The sequence below is a fragment of the Diuraphis noxia genome, unplaced genomic scaffold (genome assembly GCF_037042655.1).
Source record: "Diuraphis noxia isolate RWA-SAM2 unplaced genomic scaffold, SU_Dnox_SAM2 contig0004, whole genome shotgun sequence".
Lineage (NCBI taxonomy): Eukaryota > Metazoa > Arthropoda > Insecta > Hemiptera > Aphididae > Diuraphis > Diuraphis noxia.
The window spans coordinates 10,041,053-10,047,345 of NW_028301714.1; positions in this window are offsets into that span (position 1 = coordinate 10,041,053).

Consider the following 6,293-nt stretch of genomic DNA (forward strand, 5'->3'; position numbering starts at 1 on the left):
ATCTGTGTGTACAGCCTGTATAATATACTCTATATGAATATTATATGTATACACGTTAAATACATATACATACATATGTGTGCATGGCGATCACGCACAGGATGCAGTCCTCGTGGTTATGAAACGAGAAATCCTCGCCGAGCACCTGTGCCGCGTCACCCCGTTGCAAGTGAAACTTCACAAATCGTTAATTAACCGAAAACACGAGCTCAAAACTCGGCTCGACTCCCCCTCACCGCAGCCTCTCCTCCTCAACCACCCCGCTCGCCGTATCGCCATGCAAATATCAAACGACCCGTAATAATAATAACAATAATAATAATAGGTAATCATAATATACGCTACGAAAGTGTATATTATTATTATTATTATAATCATGACGTCGTCGGATTACTGCTTCGAAAAAAACAATCAGTTTCAATGCGCTGCAGACATCGCGGCGGTGGTGTATAGTTATAGGTACTAGCTATTAGCTGTGGTATATACCTGTATAATATTATGCGCGTAATATGGTTACTGCTGCTGTAACAGCGTTCGGTGCGAAATAATATAGTCATTAGCATTTTAATGATTGTTTTTCCTCGGAAAAATAATAATAATAGAAATTCGTCGTTCACGCTGCAATGCATCATAATAGGTATTAACATATAAATTAATGTCTCGTGAAATCTGTTAATCTGCGGCGGCGCTTATTGTGCATATTATTATAATAATATAACCGTCGCTATATTATTTAACCACTCGATATGTATATTATATCGTACGCTCGTCGTACAATAATATGATAAAGTACATAACATTATTACGAGTTACCTATATACAATAATATAATAATATAAAACACTCGGTCAAACCTTGGCCAAAACTCAATTATTCAAATCGAAAAGAAGAAGTTATTATGAACTGATGACTGAGAATTGGCCGCAAGAGAGTTACGCATGGTTACTTAATGGAAAAGACCGAACTTCTTACATGCCGCTTTTGCAATTTTTTCATTATAGTCAAACACATCATCATAATCCACTGCTAAATCTTCACGGAGGCCAGAAAAGAATGTAAAATACCAGACAACCTATACGAAGCTATAGGACCCTATGCTGACACAGAAAAATAATCACATTTAAAAGAAAAATTGAAACGTACAACTTAATTTAGCTTAATTGTTTTTTTAAACATCATTGTCAAAACCACTCTTATGTACATAACTATGTATTCTAATCGTAAGCTGATACCTAACCTTGATGTTGATGCTGTAAAAATAAAAAAATATATAAATACCTTATATCAATAACCTTCAAGTAGTTCTTTGAGATGAAACCAAATTCTAAAATAAGATGTGAACTGCCTTTATTTTACTGTAATTTGATATTTTTTTTGAGCAAATATTGATATATCTATCGAAATCGAAATTTGAACCAAATTTTTCGAATTATTAAACTTTATGTATGTTGATACTAGGGGTGTAAATACTCCTTACTGACGGTTGGATTTAAAACAATATATACTTAATAGATGTATTTAATCAAGTACTTACTTAATGTATTTGGGCATAGATAATTTGTAAAAACTATAAAAAATTGTTAATGATATAATAGTGTGACCTAATAATTTTCAAATATTATTATTTTTACCAATTAATTATCATATTATATGACGACGGCTAGTACTTATGAGTAAACGTTTTATAATAATATAACGTCCCGCAATTTGTCGACGATTGGAATTTCTCTGTACTCATACAAAAGTTATATTACAAATGATCATGTACACCTCTTCCTTGTGGTGGTATATATTAAAAACATACGTAGACATACAGGTATAACGTATACGATCGTTGTGTTTCACGTCGACACAAAACGAGTGGTCGGCCTATATATCGCAGCCGCCGCCGCAGTCGTTATGTATATATACACGTATTGTAATCACATCACACTCGAGTAAATAATAAAACATAACAGTGTGATGGCCGTGGAAGAAGGAGAGAACGAGACGAAAGAGACGGAAAAGACGAAGGAGGACGAAAGAAAAAAACATTATACACACACACGTCGATGCCGGAGGTGGCCCCGAGGTCAACCCGTTTGAAGTCCCGTCAAAAAATCTCTACAGGTCCGTCTCTCGCGAGCCTCTCGGTCCGTCTCCATCCGACTACGCTGTGCTTATATACAATAATAATAATAATAATATTATATAGGTACCTAGCTATATGATATATATATATAAAATATTGTATGTATACATAATATTATATGTTCCTCGCACAATATTATACATTATTACCATTATATTGTTTCGCTGGTCATTTATCACGCCGTCGTCGTTTTATTTCTCTCACCTGACCGTTTTACACGCTTATAATACCTATATAATAATATTGTTATTATTACTATATACGATCGCGCACTGCACCGATCGTTCGCGGCGCGTTATTTGTTGTACATGGCTCGTAATCGTATTCACCCTGTCTCGTATTATTATTATTATTATTATTACTATTATATACCTACGTGTACCCATGAATTATAAATACATGTGAGTATTATCATATACATATATGTATTAATATTTTATGATGTATATTAGTGATGTGTTTGTGTGCGCGTATAATAGGTATATACACCTTCACACACACACACAACATTATATATATTTTATAAACTATACAGGTGTATAACACACATACTATAGGTACCTATATATTATTATTATAATATAATATTATCATATATGAGTCGCCCGCACAATTTGTTATTCACCCGATTGCCGCCGCAGTCGTGGGATGAGTAATGGATTTCGAGATGCGCTCAACAGGTGACGGACGACCGTATAGAGTGAGAGAGTATGCGGCGCGTATTATAATATGTGTCTACATTTTGTGTTTCGGAGTGTGACGTGAGAACGCACGTGTGACAAAAATCGGCGTGTGTGTGCGATTATAAGACTCCTAAGACACGGCATGGCAAGGTGTAGTATCATTATAATTTATAGTTATCTGTGGAGAGTGTCTCTCGTACGTGCGTGAACGTTGCAAATACGCGTTTCACGAAAATCCGTCGTAATTCTGTTATAATACACAAACGCTTGGGAAATGAGAGTATATAGTTAAAAACGTTTTAGTAGGTATTATAGGTATTAATGTATTATTATAGATATACAACAAGACGGAAATTATTTCTAATCATATTATTTTCATTGGTAGGTACCATAATATTTTTAAATGCTAACTATAAAGTTGTTTCTGCACTAAACTGTATTATTATCTTTAGGACCCGGATTACAATGCTATAAGTGCATAATTGATTTGGTACTCAAGTGTCTAGACTCTAGAGGACAATGTATTTTGCGAGCACATAATTCGTTTCTTGTCATAGATACTTATTAGAGCCCAGAGGTGACACATTTATTTTGCATTATTCGCCGTTTTTCCATTTTTTATAATATTTTATTAATTTTCAGTGCATTTATTATTAATATATTGTACGAGCTCAAACAGTACTATAATCAGTGGTGTATTGGTAAATAAATTTATGGGTATACGCACCTAAAAGTAGTTGAATATACCTATATATACGATATACCTACCTTAAAAATTTTCTCGCTCCGCTCGAAAAATCATTACACTTAGTATTTAATAATCTTGTATTACTTTATTACAATCACTTACTCTTCATGTGTATATGTATATGCAGTGGCGTATATACCCCCCTATATACGCCCCCCAGTTCACCCTATATTCACCCCCAACCATAAAATTAATTCATATATACTCAGATACTCCACTGTGTGTAATATGTACCAAGTATCAATGTATTATTTTTTTTTAAATTGATTCAATTCATATATATCATAAATAATACAATTTTTTATTATCAAACTTTAAAAAAATTGTACAGTAAAATACTTATATGTTATGCATATAAAACAATAAACAACTATGTTAATAACATATCAAAATTTAAATATTATTATATAAATCATTTTAAAGAATTAACAATTGTCCATAAACTTCTTTTATAAACATCTGTATCTTCTTCTTTCTTTGTAGTTTTTTTTGTTCTGGTGTCATCTGCTGATCTATGATCTATCATTTAGTTTGAAATTACGTATGTTTATTGTTTTATATTATCAATAATCGTACACGATTTTTTGACTATGGATCTATTTTTAACTATTAGATTAACCATACACGGCACACCGCGACCGATTCAGTGTAGGTAATACTGTAATAGGTATACACGATAAAGCAGTGGTTTACAATATATTTTTGAAACTTAGTAGGTACACAGTTTGGGAACCGCTGTACATTGATTGTATATACGATCGGCAGTTTCCGATCGTCTTCGCAAGAACTCGTAGTAGGGTAAAATTTAATTATTATTTTTAAGTTTTTACTTTTGTTTGGTGATAATATGACTAAATTGTCTTATGATAAATTAGAAGCGTGCGTATACCCATGAAAGATTAATTTTCTTAAAGGTATACGCATAAATCCAAAAATAGGGATCCGGGTATACGACGTATACCCGCGTATACCCTCCAATACACCACTGACTGTAATTAATGCAGTCGTGCAATGGAAACCGGAAAGGAAAATGCCTAGAAGTGGACCGAAAAAAAAGGAACTAGAAGCTAGACGTACTAGAAAACTATCTCAAGACCCTGGTAGTGTAATATTGGAAGGAGATCGTTCAACATCGGTAGAAATGGAGAGATGTAGTAAGTAATGATGGCAAAGACAATGGTATAGTTATAAATGCCAGTGGTGATGATGATGACAAGATTTTATGGTAAATTAGGAAATTAAAGATATTTTCTATCAAGAAATATTGTTTTCATAATATTTGATTAAATAAATGTTAACTATTTTTCAATTTTTCATCCACATAATATTCAATCGTTATCTACTCATGAATGTATAATATTATATTTATTGATCTACAGTGATTATCAAAGTGGTGTATTATTAATCAAACAAATAACAATTAATTGGTTTTTAAGATAGATATATTATAATATGAATGTCACATTGCAGTTGATGTTTATTTATTGAACATGCCCAAGCTCGGTGTTTTGTTTTTGTATTATTGTTAGTTTGGTTAAGATTATTGAGAAGCATTGAAAATCCAGAGTGGACAAGTGGTTATCTAAACCATCGTTTTCGTCTCGCTTGTCTGGTGACTATCAAAAGACTTTGAGTGATTTTTCATAGGCATAAATGCATAATATAGCTTTGAAAATGAATTTCATAGACCACATGAAGCATTTATAAATATAATTTTTATAATTTCATATACACAAAATTTCAAAAATCGGAATCTAAATAAACGCATAATGAAAGGGTATATTCTGGATGTTACAAAATAATAGAATAAATTTGTTATAGCGATAAATTAGGTCTTTTTAAAATGCAATACATAATACGGACGTCTAATATCACAACAATTTTAAAGACGCAACTATTAATCGTATAAACAGTGTTGGTTTTGTCACATTATAATGTAATATATAACTATACATATTCAACCGATACTATTAATTTATTTCCGACTTATTTTTTAAAATAATAATAATATAAAGTTCATCAACTTATAATTCTCTAAGCTCTAAAGCGTACCGTACCAATTATCATTGTATTGTTGCTATTACACATAAAAGTGCAAGAGCTTGGGTCGGACACGTCTACCATACGGGTAAAGGGCAACAAACTCGTCGTAAACCTTTTCGCACCCGAGTTCAATAGAAATAATGTTATAATAATAATTAATAGTATTAATAAACATTATTATTTTTTTTTCAGTATACTATATGTTGTACACGAACTGTAATAATATAGCGATAACGTGCTCGCAATACAGGTTTGAAAAAAAAAATAATATGGCTGTAAAAAGTTCTAAATTTTTCTTTACGCGTTTCTTCGATTAAATACGATAAAATACGTCCGTACATATAAGCCGTCTCTGGCGGTTAATAAGGTCATCTATATTATATTTATATAGATAGTCATAGTGGTATATATGTATATATGTGTCTCGATATACTACTGACTCATTGAATGACTAATGATTATATATAATAGGTATATTGATAACATAATATATATTCATTATAAGCGTCGTGTAAAATATTATATATTTTAATGAGTGTCTATATATGTATATGTGTATACAGCTGATCACGCACAAAGTATTCATTTCTGGTCGATCAATTATGTAGGTATACAACACAAGTGTATTCCGTAAACGTCGTCGCTTAATAATAAAGATTATTTATATATTAGGTGTGGGTGTGTGTAG